The sequence below is a fragment of the Crocuta crocuta genome, unplaced genomic scaffold (genome assembly GCF_008692635.1).
Source record: "Crocuta crocuta isolate KB4526 unplaced genomic scaffold, BGI_CrCroc_1.0 scaffold48, whole genome shotgun sequence".
Taxonomy (NCBI): Eukaryota; Metazoa; Chordata; class Mammalia; order Carnivora; family Hyaenidae; genus Crocuta; species Crocuta crocuta.
Genome location: NW_027533089.1, coordinates 6,546,443 through 6,568,355, shown reverse-complemented (window position 1 = coordinate 6,568,355; position 21,913 = coordinate 6,546,443).

Below are 21,913 nucleotides of genomic sequence, written 5' to 3'. Positions count from 1 at the left end.
CCAGACTGATGGTCTGACTGAGTAAGAAGACTTGGTCTTTGTCCAGTATTTGCCCCATGATGCTGTGGGCTTAAAAAAAAATTCTGGATTGTGCTTCATGATGCCTTCTTTTTCTCCCTAAACCATTTTTGTTAATACACTACATATATGACTCCCCTAGATTATGAGCTACTCATAGACCAGAATCACATTTTATTTATTTTGTATCATTAATGTCTAAGACAGTGCCTAACATTTAGAAAGATTTTAATATTTTGAAATGAATGAAAAAATCACCTTCTTTTGGTAGCAGAGCAATAGAATCATCTGATTCAGATACAAAAACTAAAATTTTAAAACCCATAGCATTTTGGCCTTCTGGGTTCTCCCCATTACTCGGAGTGCAAGGTACTATGAATGATGGCCTTGGTATTTTCCACGAGCAGTGCGTTCTCTATTTCTTGCTGTTCCTATTTTGTCATTATCCTTGCTCTTGTCCCAAATAGACATAGAAGGCTTTTACTCAAATCACTGTGCTGTCAGTAAAGAAAATTTTTGGATTTTATTCAAATTAATATCTACTAAATCTAAAACTCTGTGCCATTCAATTTCTGCTGCCAGTGTAAGTGCATTCATTGGAAGCAGGGCTTGAGCAGAGTTGCAAATGTGAGGAAAGAGAAGGGTGTAAAGAAGAGAGTCAAAGAGAGTATTGTTCATTTAACCACCACTTATCATTTTCTTACTCTAGGCCCAGTATTGTGCTATTCTCTTGCAAGACAGTTGTAAACAATACATAGACCTGGTTCTCAAGGAGTTAAAAATCTAGTGGAGCTGGTTGTATATGAATCTGGTGGCCTTACTGATTTCACTGCCCTGAAAATTATACCATATAAATGGTTGTTAGACCTTAGGCTGTTCTCCTAATGTTGAGGATAACTGATAATGGATGAAATTTCCCAGAACTTGAGCCATGAGCTTGACTGTTAGTTATGCATTGTTGAGTTCTATGATCATTCTTCCATGCCGGTAGGCTTGCTGCCACTGCCCAAGTGAATACTGAATATACTCCTTAGGCAGTGGCAGAATCTGATGAAATCCAATACAGGACCAGTTAAAAACAGAAGGCAGCCATCATAGTCTTTCCAAACTTTGTAAATATAGTGGTTGGCATTCACAGACAAAAAAGACTTGACACCCTCATCAAATGATGGAAGGAACCTCAAAACCCCATCTTGTCCTAAAAATATGCCCCTCAAACCAGCAGGAGATTTTTAATACCCCCTCCAGGAAGGGCACTATCATCAGATTAAGTCATCAGATTCTTGGAACGAAAACTCATGATCAGATCTTACCCACTATCAGGAATTTGCTATTTAATGAATCCATCGCCCTCTCTCCTCCTAACATCCTATGTTCATCCCCACCCATTTCCATCTCCATCTCTGCTCAAGTAATGAGAACTCCCAAACTGGGAGATGGAGCGTGGGGGGAGAGTCCTGGAGGGGGGGGGGGTTAGTGATTAATCCTTGATCCTAGAAGAACATCTGCTTTTTTCAAAAGGCTTCTACGTATCTTCCTGGGGGGTCTTGCTCGGGTTGTGGGAGTCTGGAAAGAAAACACAGAAAAAGGGAAAGAATTATTGAAAACAGATTTCCCTGTGTCACAATTTTGTGAGCTACCTGATCTGCAAGTGATAGCTCTTCTACTCAAATCTCAACTCTGGTTCAGAGCTCTCTAGAATGTCTGCTACAGGCACAAAACCCCCATTAAGATGCTTGACAATCTAACCCATGCAGCTCCCCTCTCAGCTGCAGCTACATTAAGTGACATCCAAACGTTGGTAATGAGAAGACATCTGCATACACACTGGTTTTGAAACATAAAGCACTGGCGGAGTTATGAGCTGTCAATCATTTCAGCTGTTCTCGGCCCTGTGTTTATTCAGAAATAATTTTCAAGGCTGCAGGAAGTGTTGTTACTAACTGATGAGCAAGTTTGAACACTAAGAATGAAGAATGATTGATGTTCTTTTAGGTAAGCTGGGAAACTCTCCATCCACTAGAGGCAGCCGCTGCTCAGGATGCTGATAAGGTACTGACATGGAGAGTGAGTGATGAGTGGTGTGTAACGTCTGTTGAAAATGAGAAGCTATGACAACAGTGTGAGGAGGAATCCTCTGAACACAAATCTTATGGCTCCACACAGCAAGCTAATATCTCTGAGATCTTGACTTTGTCTATGGCAGAAACCCTAGTTGGGATCACTTCTCCTTTTCTGTCAGAAGAGAATGTAAGAGCAAAGACTAATTATTGGTCATAAAAATCCCCTTTCATTCACTGATTGGTAATTTTGGAATTTTTTAATAGGAATGCTTACTTCAGAGTATTTTCCACCTTGTTATAAGTTACAGTATTACTGGAGAAAAGGACAGCAACTTTTAGGAACATTAAACCTATTCCAATCTAGAAAATGTGAACCCTATCTTGGGATTCATATCAGGAAGTCAATAACCCTGAAGTATCACCCAGCTAGCTTTCCTGAACCTTGACCTCGGAATTCAGAATGTGACTCAATACAAATCCATGTTTTCTGACAACTGCAGAAACTTCTTTTGATCATTGACCATTGACCGCCTGGCCCACAAGCTATGGCGATGCCCCCTCACTTTTCTCTGCAAACCTCACCCTTACACGCAGCACCTGCATGTATGTATGCTCTCAGTAACATTCAGTTGGGGCATCTTTTGTGCTGGGTGTGGTGCAGGCTCCAAAGATACAGTGGTGGATGCACACATAGAAAACAATGCTCCCTGTTTCCATGGATTCCACAATGCAGCAGAAGTCAGAGACACAAGAGGCAAAATATACATTTGGACAAGTGCTCTGAAAAGGTAAGTTGCATGGAGTGTTGTGAAAGAGAATGATAAAAGGCACTCAAAGGAGTCATGGAAGGTCTCTCTGAGGAAGTTGTATTTAAGTTGACTTGACAATGTAAAGCTTGAAAAGGAGAAGGCCAAGCAAAAGATAGGGGTGGGTAAGTGGGGAAGCATTCCAGGTGGAGGGAACTGCATACGGTAAGACCACACGGCAGGTTCAAGGAAGAGAACAGCACATTAATGGAACCTGTTTTCCTTAGATGACTGAAGTCATTCAAATTCAGTGAATAGCTTCTCTATCTTAAAATATAGTCTCTAAATTTATCATAAATAGTGAGTTATTATAAATCCTGTACCCTGTCACTTGCTCTGGATTCTCAATACGTATTAACTAACCACCATCTTTGGGCTCCTTCCTGTGGCCTCATCTTCATTCCTTCAATGATGTATATATCTTTTCTAGTAACAGTGAGAGGGAGATAGGATCATCGATTAGGATACTGCTCTGTGACTTGGACTCACTGCCCTGGGAGACTATCCTGTAGAAGGATTAGAAATGTAGTAGAAACAGGGAGTGTGGGAAGTTGGACAGAATGTTGGAGTAACTTGAACAAGGCAAAGCTTCCCTCTTGCCCTCCCCCTTTGTGGTAAGGAGGCCAGACATCACCTTCTAAAGCTTTTTTTTTTTCTGTTAATAGACAATTAGCAGCCTACTTTTGTGTCAGGGGCCCCCTGAAGGTTCGTCATTGTGTAAAATGTCAGTCAAAATGCCTGTCAAAGGAAAACAGTAGTGATAGGGCTTTAAGTTGAGGAGCAGGAATGATATGCCTTGTTGGCAACTCATTAACACATCTTTGCCATCCTCTTACTCAGGTACCTATAACTGGGTATCATGTTCTAGAAAATTCAGTCAAAACTTCAGTTCAGCAAGTACCTCCTGCTAAATTGAACCTGACCTCCCCTCCCCAACTATTCCTCTCCATGGCCAGATTCATCCTCAATGGCAAGTTCTAGTCCCTCAATTCTACCTCTTCTATAATAGATCTCAAGTCTCTTTTCCTCCATGTTAACCCCATATCCAGTTTGCACCTCACCCATATTTCAATCTGTCACTTTCCCAATGTTCCACAGTGCTCATTGCCTGTACTATGCATGCTGTTATGAATAACATCCTCTTACATATAAACCAATTAAAGAGCAATGTATGTACTTTTTTCTCGACTAATCTGTAGAAACCTTGATTACAGAGATGAAATCTTACACTTCTTTGAATCTCTTCCAATGCTACTGCAATGCTGGACCTGTGGCAAGCTCTCAAAAGAAAAAAATAAAATCATTTGGCATCCTGTCTGTGTACAATGACATGCTAGGAGCTATAAGAATTTGTAAAGGATCTGTCAACCTGACCAACTCCTCCTGATCTCTCCAACCTCAGTTTATGTACAGTACTTTTCTCTTGGTAGCTTTCCTAACTCTAAGTACAAATTAGATGCTCTTCCAATGTGTCGCTAAAGTAACCTGCCCTTCCCAGAGTATACCACTTTACACGGGGAGCCACTTGGGATAAGAGTTTATTTACAAGACTTCCCTCCTGGCTGAAAGTACCATGGGATGGGGACCGCATTTGACTTATTCATCATTTAGCCCCAATGCCTAGTTGTCCCATGGTAAGATGCTCTGTAAATATTTGTTGAATAAATAAATGAAAAATTTACTGACTTCAAGGCATAACTGATCTAGTTATTGAAACAGAAGAAATGCTTAAATACATATACGATGTATATACATACTAATTATATATGTTCATATATACTAATGCATCTGTTTAATCATATGCCTCAAAGACTAACTATTGTGGTTTGAATCTACTTTTGAAATAGTAAGAGCTCTGCATAATGGCAGTTGATAAACTGCAAGGCTGAAAACAGTAATTATTAACACAATGTACAGAATTGTATATTTGCCACAGATAACAGCAGATTATAAAACTTAGCTGGGTACCCACCTCAAACCTGTGAACAAACTCTCACCCTTCATTGTCCTCACCTTTCTGTCATTGGGACCCCTATTGAAGTAAAACATATTCACTCTCAAGTTAAGGACAAATACTAAGGACAAACATTGCAAGTTCAAACTTTTGTAAAAACTGAATGAAGATGGAGGAAGTTTTTATGAGCCACCATAACCTTTTCTCTACTTCAAAACCAGACTGCATCAAAATCTGCATTCCAAAAGCACAAATTCTGAATATAGTTCAAAATACTTATAACAACTAATATTCCAGAATAAACTCCTCCCACTATTTAACTCTAACTCAAAGACACTTCCATCTTTATACCTGGATTATAGGTGCTAATCACTACGAAACACTGCCTAAACACTTTCTATAGCTGTCTATCAAAGTGTCTATAGACACTTTGTACTGTACATAAACAGAGGCTGGAGAGATCAGGAGAAGTTGGTCAGGTTGACAGATCCTTTACAAATCCTTATAGCTCCTAGCATGTCATTGCACACAGACAGATCAAAGATCTATAGTGTCTATCATTTGAAATTTACTAATTACCACTTAAGGTTTGTAAGAACAGCTACATATTTAGGCACCATAGCATTTCATTCATTCATTCTTGCACTGAACAATATACTATGTGCATATGAAGCATATACTATGTGCCAGGCACAAGTTGCCAGGAATTTCGTGGTGAGAAAATAAGGAAGCATTTTCTTCCTGAGGTCTCTATTCCAGAGGAGAGAGACAATCCAGTTTCTCTTTGCTTAGCATCTTTGGCACAGGTATCTAAGTTCCTCAGGATATACATGATTATGAACGTGAACATGAGGCATAAGGGACCAAATGAAATGGCATCATTACATTCGAAGTCCTCTTATTTTTTTTAAGTAGGCTCCACGCCCATCATGGGACTTGAGCTTACCACCCTGAGACCAAGAGTCACACACTCTACCACCTGAGACAGCCAGGCACCCCTGAATTCCTCTAACTTACTTTTGATGTCATTAATTTTGTATCTAACATGTTACCTGTACTGTTAGTCATAACTTATGTACCTGTTTTACCTGCCTAAAGAGATTCTAAACTCCCGAGGACAGAGGCCTTGACTAAGACTTCATTGTGCCTTGCTCACAGGAAGAAAATACTACTTATCTTGCAGATTTTTTATTTTGAATTTCCTTTTAGGAGCCATTCTGAAGACACCTGCTGCAACTATAATGAATCAGCAGGAGTTCACCCTGATTGAATAAATTATTTTTTTATGAACCATAAAAATAAAAATGAGGAAATCTTATTTCCAACTGATCCCATTAAACCCCACTCCTGGAATTTCAATATATATCAACATTAAATGGGGGTGGAGGGAAGCTACCCATTTCAAAATACCAATCAGGATTCACCTTACGAGAAAATAGAAAATGAGGAATACTCATAACCCAATGGAAAGACTATAGGAACATGATTGGAGAAATGTGTAAGCCAGAGATCAGACCTCAGAAAGTTAATCTGTTCATTCAACAAGCCTGCAACCGGGCTGCAAGGAAGATCAAGGTGAGGTATCTGCCTTTTCAGGACTAACTGAGTGCCTTTAGGGCCACCCTGCCAAACTAGTACATATAGGCCATGGTAGGGATGGCAATGACCAAGTATCTTTTATATTCAACACTGGAGACTTTTCATATCCAACCTACTGAGGAAGGAGTGTTCTTTACTGTTATCTTGTAGATCAGCAACTCCTTGATTGGGGAATGAGTGTTTTGGGCTATAAAGGAAGGACTGAATTAATTAATTAATATTAGTATATATCCAAAAGGTCAGCTTTACTCATTGTTCTCTCTTTTAGTGAGGAAGAACCGTTAAAAGGTTATTTCAACATATGATTGTTTTAAACTGTGGTTTTAAAACTATGCTCCTGGGAGCCCTAGGATCCTGCCGATATGCCCCAGGGCTTCTTCCTGATAGCCTTGGGAGGTGGCTAAAGGATTCTCCAGTCCAGCCACCCCTACCTCTGCTTGAAAAGCTCCATTTAGTTTTTCTCCTTAATTTTAGAGTTTAGTGGGAAGTAGGTTTCTTGAGGGTCAGGGGAAGAGGGAGTCCTGTAGCTTTATACAGTATATACACTAATGACTTAAAAAATGAAACACTGTAATATATGCACATGCTTTTTACCTAGTTCTTTTTGAGGAGCATATTGAATTTCAATGATGTGCACAGAGTGTGAGGGAAAGTTCTTTGTGGGTCTTTCTTTGGCCTTTGTTTATGCAAGTTAGTGTCATGAAGGTTGCCTCTCTAGTAGGTCAGAGTGCGGAGTGATACTGTGGAATAAACACTTAGGAAATGCAAAGCCCCTTGTCAAGGCAACTTAATATCGTTACTCAGGTTTCTCCAAGAAGATCCAATGGAACTCGGCATCACTATCAAATACTGTTTTCTAGCACAGGAAAACGAGCCCATGTTGAAGTGAAACACATACCAATTTTGAGAGGAAGCCTAAATATATAGCGTGTTTATGTAAGATAAAGATGTGTTCATTTCCAAAGGTATTTTAAAATCCAGCCAAACTAAAATGCCATACTCTTCACTATTTAACTCTCTCATTCATTTTTACATCCTCCCAGTGCCCACCGTGAACTATTGCTACAGGGTGTAATTCCCATTAACAATATGACAGAAACAGCAACTGTGTAACTAATTCCCCACATTATGTGTGTCTTCTGCGCACACGACATTGAACATACTCCCTCATGAGTCTGCGACGAAGCAAACAGCTCACCACCCCTTTGAAGAGTGGAACAAATAGAGAAATTCCTGGGATCGTGTTCAGCACAAGAGACAGAGTCGAGTCTCGGATGTGATCTGTACTGTGTGCTGTGTTTTGGAGCCATTATCTCTATGCATGCACAGGACACTGATGCTGACATCTAATTAGCATTATGAAACTGATTAACTCTCAATAAAGTCAGCACAAAGTACAGAAATATGTCTTGATGCAATCTATTAGGTCATTTATTTAATAAATTAAAATACTTAAGGAAGGAAAGTCAGTGTGGCATTTTTTCCAGTCTATTCTCTTTGGTGGATGGCTGAATTGCAGAGAAAATTCAAAGAGTGGATGCAATACTACATTAAAAGCTCCATAATCAAAACAGAGAGCATAAAAACACTTGAGCATTGTCTAATGGACAATTTATCATCCAAACAGATGCATTCATTAAGGGAAAAATTACCTTCAAATATCAGTAAAATAAATTGGGTCTCTTCTGAGTTCTTATTTCTGCAACAAGGGTGTTCCAAACTATGGAAACAAGTATATAAAAGATGCTTCAGTGCACGAGCAAGACATTTTAGGCATTTAAGTTTATTGGGCAAAGCTGTTTGAACTGCTTGAAGATGGTAAATCAAGAAAATATGGAACATTCCAACTGATAATGTCTTGCTGGGCCAATTGCTTCTCTCCTATATTTCTAAGACAGAGACTGTTTTGTTACTTCATGGCTATTGTTATTATTAATGCGACAAGGACTACTAATAAGAAATCATTCTCTGCTTCGCCTTGGCAGTGTGGACTCCAATCACTCCCCACAGTTTCCCCTTCTGTGACAGGGAAACGACACATCTCTCAAGCACAGAGCAGAAAGACCTAGTGCTATGTCTCTTTATGTGAATTCTTCTTGGTGCTGAGCTCACAGTTGGGTGGCTGAGGGAGTTGCTCTGTGCAGCTGGTGGCCTGAGCTTCCTGCACCATCAGTTTGCGGCATGGCTCTGGAATTAGCACTGAGAAGCGCACTGTGATTGCCCTAAGGCCGCAATGCAGCCCCTAACCGGAATAAAAAACTTTCATAAATAAACAGGCTAAGCAGTAGCTCACTGAGCTGTGGCCCTGAGACACATGGCAAGTTCCTCTTTTCCCTGTGAGTGAACTTACAGAGAACTTCTCGAGACTTCTGGGCAAATGGTGACAGCTATGATGAAGAGGCCGTTATTTATGGAGCTCCTACTATGTGCAAGCACAGGCTGGAGATTTCCCTGCATTACTCCTAATCCTCACAAACCTGCTGCCCAGGGTATTATTACCATTTTAGAGAGAAGGAAACTGAAGTTCAGCATCAGATACCAAAGTTTTTCCATTGCAGAAACTTCCCCTCTGCCCACTGATCCCCGATTACAGAAAACATTTTTAAATTCTGATAACAATCTAATGAACGCCTGGGTCATTTTATTCTGCATATGAGAAAACAGAGGTAGTAAAGGGTGAAGTGCACACCATCAATTTGCACCCAAAGAGGCTAGAGTTGAGATAAAACCACATGTGGTTTTAATTCACTGAGCCAGCCTGCCTCTAGTTAGAGAGCGAGGCATTTCAGGGACAAGGGCAAGAAAGGATTTTGATGTCAGCCCAACCTATGTGATCTTTGGGAAGCAACTCGACTCTTCTGATCTTCGTCTCTTCATTTGTGACATCCGAGTAATAAGCGAAATTTATTGAGCACTTACTATGTACCAAATGCTTTTCTAAACCCTTTACAATATATAAACTTACTTAATCCTCAGGACAGCTGTATTTTTAACTCCAGACGATAAGCCTGAGTTTCAGAGAGGGTAAATGATTTGTCCAGGGTGATAAGGCTAAGAAACACCACAACACTTGCTCTAACCCTTGCATCCTGACTCTATATCTTAGGGTGGTAGCTACGTTATGCTTTCCTGCTCACATGGCTGTTTTAGGGATTAGAGAGTATATATAGTACATGAACTACATGCTCATATGTAATATGCCTTATTGAGACAGTGGCTGTGTTCTATAGAGTGTTAAATTCTAATATATCACACCCATAGTGGAAACTACATTATTATAATTGTTTAGTGCAAACTGGCTTTGCAAATGAGACCAGGTATATGCTGTAGAAATTTGCCAGGTTGGGAAAGAAAACAACACACTTCTTAGATGTCCTTATTTAAAATGTATATATAACTGCAATTAAATGCTAAGTTTGGAGGGAAGAAACAGTGTCTTGGGCATGTTAGTTTAGAAAGCTATACTTTGCATTTAGAGAACACTCAGCAAAGTGACTCAAATTGTATTGCAACAGGAAAAGATAAACATAGCCATTGCATGTATATTTTAGCCATGGACCAAGCCCTGACCAAGACTCTGAGGTTGTAAAAGTGCACTTGACACGGTTCCTGGCCCTGAGGAATCCATAATTCGGAATGTCATAACTCCATTCTCTGAGTTACTCTTAGGTAATGAACAATTTCAAAATCTCAAACACACCAAAAAATCAGATCTTAACAAACACAAAAAAGCTTCTTGCCCACACTCTACTACATGTGCTTTGCGGGAAGTCTTACGAGACGCTGCACAACAGAGTCCCTGGCACCCAGGCTAATGAAGGCTCTGTGGTTTGCAGCTGCACCATCTGGAACGAGTGGCTTCTCATCGCCAAGATAGAGAAAGAGGGTGCTGAAGGGTTTTGCACAGGCAACTAAATGCCTGGACCCGAAAGCAGTGTCTGTCATTTCTTCTCGCAACCCATGCCCGGAACTAGTCTCACAGCCCACTTTCCCCAAAGGAGGCTGAGAAGTGCAGTGCGTCCCTCTCTCAGGAGAGGAGAACAGGAAATGATGACCTTGCTTGTGGTCTCTAGCATCTGAGACAAGCAGAGGAACTATATTGGGGCATCTAGGAGAACATCCCGTGCTCCCAGCCTTTCTGGTAGAGCGATTGAGAAGTAGGTGAGCAATGCTAGCCAGCAAGGCCCACAGAAAAGAATCTGTTAAGTTCTCCATCTCTCCACAGTCCTTTTAAGGGAAAGAAATCCACACTCTCTGAAATAATTACAGCAGTATTTCCTAGTATCAAGAGCAGACTCCCAATCCCCATTTGGTTTGTTTTAGAGGGCTCAGTTTTCAAAACAAAGAGGCACTTTCCAATGAGCAAAAAAAAATTTTTTTTTTCGTATAGATTCCTTATACCTAAAGTCCATTTCTAAACTTGAAGCTTTTACTCAATAGGAGAGCCGAATCACATTTTAGTAATAGCTACATTGCATAACACAGAATGCTTTGATTCCTCCCATCTAAGTTGAAAAAGTTGTCACAAAACACCAACAAATTCAAAACAGCTCTCAAAATGACTTTTGTTAAAGGCAGATTCCTGAACTATTCATCTGTGTTAAAATGCATTTTGCCTTGAATCATATGTCATGTTGCCAGCAAAGAGTTGTTTCCATGCCAACTCGTTTGCAACACGGGGGAAAAAATCAAAGCTACTAACATCTGGAAGATGTCAGTACTGATGTAAGCCACTTGCAATGAAAAACACAGGACTGCAAGTATCTGCCAAACAGACCCTACACACGGGATAGCGTTTCATAACAGAAGTACCTAACAGTGCATTACTATTCCTTTTTTGGCTGTTTTCTTGATCTAAACTCTATTCCGGAAAAGGTTTGCAGCACTAGACCCATAAATAAATACATAAACACGTAAATAAACAAATATTAATGTGCTTCATCTGCAATGTTTTTATTTTTGTTTTTATGAAGCTGGCACATTTTTCTGACATGAGCCTTTTAACAAGCCACTTAATTTCAGGCTTGCTCTTAAAAGAGGAACAGGAAACAATTGTTTCACTTTCTACGCCTTTTCCTTTCCATCTGTGGTCCCACAAAGTCCCTTTTTCAATGAACACTATCAGTGAGATAAGTGAGATGTAGTGTCTCAAACAATGAATCTCATGATCAGCCGTTCTACATATTTAATCCTCTTTCTACGTGTTTTTCTTTATCGGTGTGTGTGCACTCATGTGCATGCATGCATGTGTATCTATGTCTTTACATAACATGGTTGGTTTATTTGCTTCCTAAGTGATAAAGAATATCTCAGACCAGAGTGGCCTCATGAAATTGTCTTCTATTCCAAGTGTCAAAGAACCTCGGGACACTGATGCTTAATACTGTCACAATAGCTTGGGTATTATACAAGTAACAAGGATCCACTGACTACACTTAATTGATAGTCGAAAAGCACACGTGTTCCATGTTCTGACTTAAAAATGCAACAAAAGTTTGTACTAAGCCCCAGCAGATTGTAAGCACCCTGGGGGTCATGTGAACAGAAACAGTTTGTGTGCCTCACTCCTGCTTCCTCATACAGGACCTTAGGTTCCCCTCCAAGTCTTCGTCTCCCCAGTATTTCCAGGCTTTGGCAAGGTGTGCCTCATTCGTGATTTTGGGAAAATTCTGCTCAGCTGTACCGCCAACATTGTCTTTCTTCTGCTGCGCTGCTCACCTTCATTCACCCCGAGACACCAGGTCTGCCGCCACCAAGCACTGCGGCCTGCAGGTTAAGGCTCTGATGTGTCGAAGCTGTGCCAGTGAAAGTACAAGCTGGGAACTAATCTCCACCTGTCGTGCCTTCCTCCACTGGGAGTTTACTCAAACGGTAGTATTTGGGGCCGGAATATTTGGTGCGACAACTTTTAAGGGCATTTTTAGAAAACACCCTCTGGTCAGTCAGAGAAAGACAGATTATCATATGTTCTCACTCATTGGTGGAATTTGAGAAACTTAACAGAAGGCCATGGGGGAAGGGAAGGAAAAAAGATAATTACAAATTGAGAGGGAATCAAACCATAAGAGACTCTTAAATACAGAGAACAAACTGAGGGTTGATGCGGGGAGTGCAGGGAGAGGGGAAAGTGGGTGATGGGCATTGAGGGGGCACTTGCTGGCATGAGCACTGGATGTTGTATGTAAGTGATGGATCACAGGAATCTATCCCCAAAACCAAGAGCACAATGTATACACTGTATGTCAGCCAACTTGACAATAAATTATATGTTAAAAAAAAAAAAAGAAAAGAGAAAGGAAACACCCTCTGCTTTTCATGGGGCTCATACATGAGTCCAGTGGGACTTGGGCCAGTGCTAATCCATGAGACAAATTTCCAGGACAGTCACTATATGGTATCTTCCTCTCCCTGCCGGCATTCAGATTCTCTTACTGAGTCAATGGGGTCTTACTTGGCTGCTCTTCATGTGAAATGAGTTCTTTCCCCAAGAAGCTTATCAGCCCTTCTTATACAATGACATCTTGCAGTTGCATCCCATCAGTTCACCAGGTAGGTCTGAATGCCAGCTGAAATGCAGGGTGACAATCAACTACAAAGTCATCAGAATATCTACTGCTTTTCAAAGGCCCAAGGTCTGAAGTCACTTCAGAGAGGACTCTTTCTTAGGAACAGCCCAGGATCATTCCTTCAAGCCCTTCACCCTGGGCTCTCACTGCCTGCAGGGGTCCTACGTGTTCTCAACACAAATATGTTTACTCTCACTGAAAAGACAGATCGGTGGCCTCTTGAGCCATTCCACACTCTTGACATTTTGGACTTCCTGGTCCCTTTTGCTCATAGCTGAATTCTAGTCGAAGTTCTGGCTGACTTGCAGGCTTACCCCTATTTTAGGTTTTGGGGCTAAGCTTACTCTGATTGCTGAGTGGAAAGAGAGCCCTAATTCAGTAACTGAAGTGACTGTGTTGTGCCATCTATTCTAACACTGGATCTATTTCACATCAGTTCTGGTTCATGTCTGTCTTGCTTCTCTCACTCCCTTTTCTTCTCAGGAATCTTGCTGCTAAGCATGTGTGAACAGGCTTTAGAGACAGACATCTACTACCTCCTCCCCACCACACACACTCTGTGCCCACTGTCTGCTCTCACATTCCCACCTCTCCCACCTGTAATGTCTTGCTGATCTCCTGACATGCCCTGAATGACTCTCTGAGACATGTGCCACCCCCTCTGCTGCTAAGTCTCCGTGTAACTACCGCCTCATCCTCAGGGCTGTGCCTCGTTTCTAGTTATCAGCCTTAATGTTTAGATCGTCCTACTGCCTACTGAGCTCAGAATACAGAATCAGACAATGGAGTCCCTCAGATTCCAACCCGGATGCTGGAGAATCTCAATCTCAGCTGATTAAGGCATTGGAGTATCTGGAGAAGCAAGACCTGGAAGAAATCGCACGAGCCATTGGACCACATTCAGCTGGCAAAGAGACTTTATTTCACCCAGGTGGTGTCTTAAAAATATGTGTTTCAATCTTGACATTTGGTAAATTTCAGAAATCCCCGGATGTCCAGTTTTTCTTGAGAAATCGGAAACTCTCACGTATTGGTTCAAATTTTGTCATGGTAACAATCAGCTGGAGCTGAGCAGTGGCTCTCCCACAGGATACATGTTCCACAGGACATGACAGTACTCTGTGTTCCCTGTGATGCAAAAGCTATTTAATGTTACCCTGGCACTGATGCTTCTCCAACAGAACCATTTCTCTGTATCCCTTCTCTATAAAAAGCAAGAGAATGAACAAAAGAAAGAGAAGTCCTTGTATTTGAAGAAATACAAAAGAGAGAGACTATCATGCATATGTGTGTGCACGAGTACGTGTAAAGGAAGAATAGTTTTACGTAGATAATAAGTAAAATGTATGTGTGTCAATATTTTTTATACACTGGCCACATTGCCCACTTCTAGCTATCTTGATCCGGCCCCTAGCCTGAAAGATTGATAAGGCATCTCCAACCAGGTCTAGGTCTATACATGATTCAAATAAATAGCTACCTGTGCCTTATGATTGAAGAACCAATGAAAGTTGGCCTTATGCATCAAGAATCTCCTGAACAGCTGGGTCATGCCTTACCTCCCCTTCCCACAACAGCACAGGTGCAATTGCTGCTATTAATGCTATTAAACTCATTCAATCAACATGTACTAAGCTCCTCCATATGCTTGGCACGAACTGTGCACTTTACGTAATTATACTTTCTATCATTCGTGGCAGGCCTACTGTGTACAGGGCTTTCTACCAATCCCTTTCCAGGTACTGTATTATTTATAATCCTCCAAGGTAGCGATTATTCTCCTATTATAGTAAGGAGGCCTGCACTCAGGAAGCTACACCAGTGGCCGATGGACACACCTTGAGCCTCGGTGCCAAGACTCAGGCCTGGGCCAGTCTAAGTTTAGACGTTATTATCTCCCAAGAGAATAGAATATAAGCATCTGACTACCTGTTTGCTTAGATGGTGAAGTCTCTCTATATTGCTCAAAGCTGAACGTTACCCACCTTGAACAGAAGAGATGGCTTAGTCTGAATCTGCACACTACTTTCACTTCCCCATGCATTAACGCGGAAGAAACTCGCCTACCCAGAACAATTGTCTCCCTGGACAGAACCCAACCTGGGTGTTAAAAAAGACTTTATTTTTAATTTCTAAAATACCCTCGGCACGTTACAATACTGGAAAGAAGCTGGTTTGGGTTTTTTCTTGTTGTTTTGTTTGTTTTATTTTAGAATCTGACTTCCGACTGCCTGCCTTCTCCACCGCAGGGTGGCACTTGGCCTTTCGTTATGTTATGATTGGCATTTTGCACAAACTTTAACCTCTGCATGTTAATAAATAGAAGCACAAACCCATATGCAGGAGCACAATGAAAAAAAGTAATAAAGCTGTTCATTACCCTTGACTCTTCTGCTCCTTTGCCCTTGTTTTCCCTCTGCACGTGGTCAGAAATTGAATTGATATTGAATTTGCTGCACTTGTGTAATACTATTCATACATGCTTTTGTAATTCATTCACTTCACTCACATTTCACCTCTTGTCATTTCAATCACTTTAAATCTGCTTTGGCCCCTTTCACATTCAGTCTACTAAGTTCCTGGGCATGAGCAGAAGATTTATTAACTTCACTCTCTGTGGCTCTGGTTCCAGTAGGAATAATCTCATCAGGAGACAGGTTTAGATATTGACAACAGCATTGGCCTGAAATAAGGACTGGAGAGTAGAGTCGCCAGCCTCCTGTGTCAGACCCTCCAAAGCAGGCACACAATCGAGAAGGGAGGCCTGCAGCACCTTGCGACAATATTACCAAGTGGTCACGTGCACAGGCTCTGTAAATATATCCTGCAGTGCCATTTTCTGAGAACTTTTGCAAGTTACTTAGCTTCAATGTGCCTCAGTTTCCTCATCTGCAAAATGTGTACAGCAATAATATCAACCACATGGGATTGGTTTGAGGATCCACTGGAAAAAAAAAGTACATCAAGAACTGAGCTCATAATACGTACTCAATAAATATGCACTATTATTATGGTGAAGTTGAAAAAATGTTGAGCTAATGTCTGTACTTTTGGAACGCACTGCTGAAAACATGAAAAAGACCAGGGCGCCTGGGTGGCTTAGTCGGTTAAGCGTCCGACTTTTGCTTAGGTCATGATCTCGGGGTTCGTGGGTTCGAGCCCCGCGTCGGGCTCTGTGCTGACTGCCAGCTCAGAGCCTGGAGCCTGTTTCAGTCTGTGACTCCCTCTCTCTCTGACCCTCCCCTGCTCACGCTGTCTCTCTCTCTCTCTTCTAGAAATAAATAAAACATTTAAAAAAAAAAGAAAGAAAGAAAAAGAAAACATGAAAAAGACCTAAAAACATACTACTTCAACAATGTAATGAACATAAAAACAACAAAAGTGCTTCATTCAAAGTAATTGTTTATTCAGCCTGTCAACAGTTGTATTTAGTAAACAAACCCGGTTGCCTTTCAATATCATCTTCCAATGTTACAAATGCTGAGTGTACAATACATTTCCTTCAGTGACATAAAGGATTAATCCTTCTTTAACTGATTCAGGATCTTTTGGGGCTCTCTTTATGTCTGTTTTGTATATCTCTGGGTTAATAATATTCCTTGGGCCTGCTACCTACTGTGAAAGGGGCATAATTTTTACTCTTGTAGTTCTTCAATTTTAGAAACTTGGTGAATGAATCACAATTTTGTAGATTTATCCATAAGTTACTTTCCCTTTCTCTTTGCAGGCAGAAAAAAAAGGGCTAATGTCTCTGTCTTGGGTATAAAGGCAAAGCTGAGTGACCAAAGACATCAATGAACCAAAGCAGATCAAGGCCAAGGCAATGTCATAGGAAAGATATGGCTGACTTCCTGGGATTAAAAATGACAGCAACATTGACATGGGTATAATTGACCCAGGTAGTGCTTACATAGGAATAACAGATGAGGAAACACTGAGTCTAGATGCAGGTACATGTCAGAATTAAGCCTGCTTTAGCAAGCTGGGTTGATTAAAAAGTTGAATCTAGGTGGTAAATCCTAAAAGTAGCTGGTTGCTCTAACAAAGACATGGAGCAAACTAGACTTGATTATTTGGAGGCCAGCTAGGTGAGTTCCACCTTAAGTGAGCAGCATCTGTTACTGCAGGCCTGAGCCATTAAAGGCACAGGGGATCTCCTCATTCAATCAGGATGACTGACAGCTATCTGTGATAAGGCTACACATGCCAATTGGGCCCGGGGATCCTTTGCCACCCAGTCTCCAGGATCTCTCAGGAATCCAGCCCAATAAAAGCTACCCCCCTGGACTTCTCACTATTTACGGGAATCTTCTTTCTTATAGATGTTTCCCTGGTAGCAAAGCTTTCTAAATGAGCCATGATAGTAGTCATTTTAGTTTGTTCTCATTGAAGCTATCCCAGCACCTTCATCAACCCCAAACTGCCCATCTCTGGCCCCCTTCCAAGGTCAGTTATAGCTTTCTGGAAATGTAGTGACTAGAACATGTTCTTCCTCAAGGGTAACATAATACTTTCTATTTTCATTCTAATACACCTCTTGGTGATGCCAAGAACACGCTGGCCTTTTTTTCCCCCCTGCAGCAACATACAAAGACTTCAAGACCTGAGACTCCACAGTCTCTTAGAAGAAGTTCAGTCCAGCCACTATTTACTGAGCTCTTACAGAGGACAATGAAAGAAGCAAAAGACTCAGTCTTGTCCTCAAGTAGCTTTCTGAAGCCATGAACATCTTAAATAACAAAACAATATCTTATGAAGTAGCATAGATTCGATTGTACATATTGTAGAAATTCAAAAGAATCCCAGTGCTTTTATTTTAAAGCAAGTATATTGCTGGGGTATAGTAATAATAATAAAATTATTCAAAATAAATGGGACATAATAAAATAAATTAGGTGATTATCTCTTCCATTGGTTGTCATTCAATGGTAAAATATTTGACTAGAATCTTATTGTTATTGCACATTCTCAAGGGACACTCAAAGACAGACATCAACATTAACTAGAACTTTGGCATTCCTGGCCCTGGGGAGGTGGACAATCTCACAATGAACTAGAAGAATTTCTTTTACATTTCTAGCCAAAATCAGAGATGGTAAATACAGAGCAGATGTATTCCTCTGCCTCCTAAAATAAATGTCACTACTAGATCACAGGCTTTTTCTCACCAAGCTCAGAAATGGCCACAGAATTATTCTCAAGTCATCCCCCCTGATGGCCATCACCAAGAACCAGAAATTAGTGTTGAAAACTGATCCCTGTTTGTCAACCTGACCTCAGGGCCAAGTATGTCTAACCCAGATTTCACCCTGGATAAAGGCGCAAAGCATCTACCATGTCCTAATAAACCTTTGGGATGCCTTCCATCTTTGTGACTCTAACAACCTCAAGTCAGAAATAATTACAGACACTTTATTATGGTAGATTTTCATTTCCAAATAGAAGGGGAAGGCATAAGTATAGTTTCAGGGCAATGTGCCAGCCGCAACAAGAAGTATATTGATAGGCTCTGGAAGTGAGAAAGGTGTTTACTTAGGTAACCATATGTTAAACAGCACTGGATTAGTCAAGGTTCTCCACAGAAACAGAAAAAATAGGATGTGTATATATAGTGAGAGATTTGGTTTAGGAAATTGGCTCCTGTGATTATGGAAGTCAGCAAGTCCAATATCTGGAGTAGCCAGAAGACTGAAGACCTAGGGAAAAGCTGATGTTGCAGTTCAAGTTCTAAGGTCACCTGCTGGCAGAATTCCTTCTTGCTCAGGGGAGGTCAGTCTTTGTTCTGCTGAAGTCCTCACCTGATTGGATGAAGACCAACTAGACTATGGAGGGTAATCAGATTTACTCAAAGTCCACCAATTGAAATGTTAATGTTGTTGAAAAACACCCTCACAAAAAATAGAATAATATTCAACCAAATATCTATCTACCATGCATGGCCTAGTCAGGTGATATATGAAACCTATGCACTTAAATTTCTTCCCAGTTCATAATCTGAAAATCTGTGATCACTTAGTAGCAAAGTATCTGCACAGCCACAGTGGGTGATTTGGTAATGTGCCCTCCATTTTGGCACTTTTTACTTACCAAAGCATTTATTTCTGTCAGGCGAGGGGGACCCATATCAAAAAGTGTATAAAATATAAACTTCCAATTGTAACAGATTAATACTATCTGAAATTTTACAGTCTATTTTCTGCATCCAAACTAAGACATCCTTTGGTAAATGCCATTTTTAAAACCCTGTTGTCTCATATAGTCTCACTGTCAAATAGGGATTAAAAAAATAAAACTCAAAACAGTACATATGTCCATTTTTTTGGCAAACTGACCTTTTCTAAAGTTTTCTCCAAATATTTAACATATAAAAATATTTTCTCGAAGAGGATCCAGACTATAAAAAGAATTCCTTCAAATCAATTTTATAAAAAGAAAAAGACAAGCAACCTAATAGGGGGGAAATGTGTAGAAGATGTAAAAAGTAAATTTACATAAAATGGCTAATACACTTATAGGGAGATAATCTATCATTGTTAAGGGAAATGAAAATGGAAACTCCAATGAGATATCATTTCACACTGGAAGTATCGTCAAAGTCTTAAAATTTCTAATAGTATTGGGGCATCTGGGTGGCTTAGTCAGTTAAGCGTCCGACTTTAGCTTAGGTCATGATCTCGCGGTTCGTGGGTTCGAGCCCTGCGTCGGGCTCTGTGCTGACTGCCAGCTCAGAGCCTGGAGCCTGTTTCAGTCTGTGACTCCCTCTCTCTCTGACCCTCCCCTACTCACCTGTCTCTCTCTCTCCTAGAAATAAATAAAAAACATTTAAAAAAAATTTCTAATAGTATTGAATGTTGCAAGGAATGTAGGGCAGCAGGAACCCTTTATAGAGTAAAGCCACATCGGAGAACAATTTAGCTATATAGAGTGAAATTGAAGTGAAACTTACCTTCCCATCAAGCAATTCTATTTCCAGAAAAACTCTCACACATATGCACAAAGAAATATGCTAAAATATTTGCAGTGACATTTAAAATTTTTTTGTAATAGCCAAAATATTTTTACTGTTATTGCTACTCCTGGGAGTAGGAGAATGGTCAGTAAATTATGGCATATTCATACTTTGGAATACTACACAGCAATTATTAAATGTACTAGATCCCATGTGTCCACATTTTTTAACCCCAAAAATATATTAAAAAGGCAATTGTAACAGAAATATTTTTAAATAGAATTTTATTTATTTTTTAATGTTTTATTTATTTCTAGGAGAGAGAGAGAGAGACAGCGTGAGCAGGGGAGGGTCAGAGAGAGAGGGAGTCACAGACTGAAACAGGCTCCAAAATCTGAGCTGGCAGTCAGCACAGAGCCCAACGCGGGGCTCGAACCCACGAACCCCGAGATCATGACCTAAGAGAAAGTCGGACGCTTAATCGACTAAGCCAGCCAGGCGCCCCTAAATAGAATTTTAAAAAATATTTATTTTTTGAGAGAGACAGGGACAGAATAGGAGCAAGGAAGGGGCAGAGAGAAAAAGGAAGTCACAGAATCCCAAAAAGTCTCCAGGCTCTGAGCTATCATCTCAGAGCCGGATGCAGGGGCTCAAACCCACAAACAGCAAGACCATGACCAGAGTTGAAGTCGGATGCTTAACCAACCAAGCCACCCAGGCTCCTTGTGAAAGAAATACTTTTAACAGGCACAACTCTAGATTCTTAATGTATGCATTGTAAGAGGGGAAACAATAAACATACAATTTACTGGGGAGAAGAGTTTAAGAATGAGATCAGGTTAGAGCTGAAAGGGGCTTCAACTAAAACTGGGTTTTCATTTTCAATTTTAAAAAGAGAAGTGAAATAAATGTGGGGAAATATTAATATATGCTGAGTCTGGGTACATATGTGATTATTCAAATCTCTGTATTTTTCTAAAATTTGAAATATTTTATAATTCTTAAGGTATAAGATTTTTCTTCAAGGTTTATGTGTTGGTTTGTTTTATATTGTCAAGGCAATTTTTATCAAATAGAGGTAAATACAGAAAATGTACCTTCACAAATCAAATTTCATAAATCAAGCCGTAAGTCCCAACAGATAAGGCCATCACTGACCTTCTCGAAGCTGGACCATAGTGATTTTTTCCTCTTCAGAGCTCCCTTCCTTTTAGAACTAAGGACCACTTTATATCTTTGCTTTAGTTGTTCCAAACTTCCACCTCTAATGTCACCTAGTTCAGGGAAGCCTGGTCGCACTTTTCCCTCCAACAGCTTCTTGTAGCTCACTGCCTCACTTCAAGCCCTTTAGTGTGGGTTTGATATCAAGGCCCAAGGTTTGACTAGATAGGCAGTAAGAAAACTTGGATTCCAGACTTTGATTTTACTGCTTGGACTGCAGATGACTTACTCAGCTATTTATATTCTTGCATTACATTTAGGTGCCTTAGGTTCCAAAGATACACTTAGGAAAAATAACATTTCTAACTATAAAAGGGTTGCTTGGGGCATTCAAGCAATAAAAGAAATGAATTTGTTGTAAAAGCACCAAACGAGCCAATCTCCATTTTTCTCTCATTATTCCTTGACTTTGTTTAGTCCATCCCATCAACTCATTCATTAGTTCATTCAGTAAGCAAATTTTCAATCTGCACCCAAAACGTGCAAAAACGGTTAACTCAGGAACTCTTAAACACACCAGGTCATTTTTTCACATAGTAGATAAACCAATGGGGAAAAAAATAACCATAAATTATTCAGTAGGAAGGAAAAGTATTCTATCTCAGAAGAAAATTTATTTTTTTAATTTTAATTTTAATTTTTTCTTTTATAGTTTATTGTCAAGTTGGTTTCCATATAACACCCAGTGCTCATCCCAACAAGTGCCCTCCTCCATGCCCCTCACCCCCCTTCCCCTC